The sequence below is a fragment of the Etheostoma spectabile genome, chromosome 2 (genome assembly GCF_008692095.1).
Source record: "Etheostoma spectabile isolate EspeVRDwgs_2016 chromosome 2, UIUC_Espe_1.0, whole genome shotgun sequence".
NCBI classification, from domain to species: domain Eukaryota; kingdom Metazoa; phylum Chordata; class Actinopteri; order Perciformes; family Percidae; genus Etheostoma; species Etheostoma spectabile.
In genome coordinates this window covers 22,973,527-22,973,977 of record NC_045734.1, presented here as the reverse complement: position 1 = coordinate 22,973,977, position 451 = coordinate 22,973,527, and the positions used below count along the sequence as shown (strand labels likewise).

Genomic DNA, 451 nt, shown 5'->3' with positions numbered 1-451 from the left:
GCAGGGTAAATCGAGACAGCTAGCTAGACTATCTGTCATATCCGAGTTTATGTTGAAAGACTAAAACAACTTTTGAACATACTCCGGGTTTCTGTGCAGGGCTTAGGTGCGTGACCTATGAAGATTGTGATTGGTTTAAAGACATGCCAATAAACCAGAGTACGTTTTTATCCCATCCCGGAATGCTTTGTCAGACCCTCCTTCGCGGCACAGTAGAGGAAGGTCTGGCAATGCAAGACAATGATGGGTTTAAAGAAATACAAATGACCCATGGCATTTTCCCCTCTATCCTAGAGTAGATAGGCAGTGTAGCCAGACCATACTTCAGCACTGACACAGCGCTGTGGTAGATAGGTCTGCTACTGCAAAACTGCCACTATGTTCACCAGCTAGCCGCTAACTTTTTCTATTAATACTGCTGGGGTTGTGTACATATATCATACTGTATATA

At 43.7% G+C, this 451-nt stretch overlaps 1 protein-coding gene across 1 annotated transcript in view; it reads right to left on the bottom strand.

Moving 5' to 3' along the window:
- The window catches only part of slc2a15b (solute carrier family 2 member 15b), a gene marked incomplete in the record, with an annotated part of 22,638 nt that overhangs the window by 2,076 nt on the left and 20,111 nt on the right, over window positions 1-451 (bottom strand).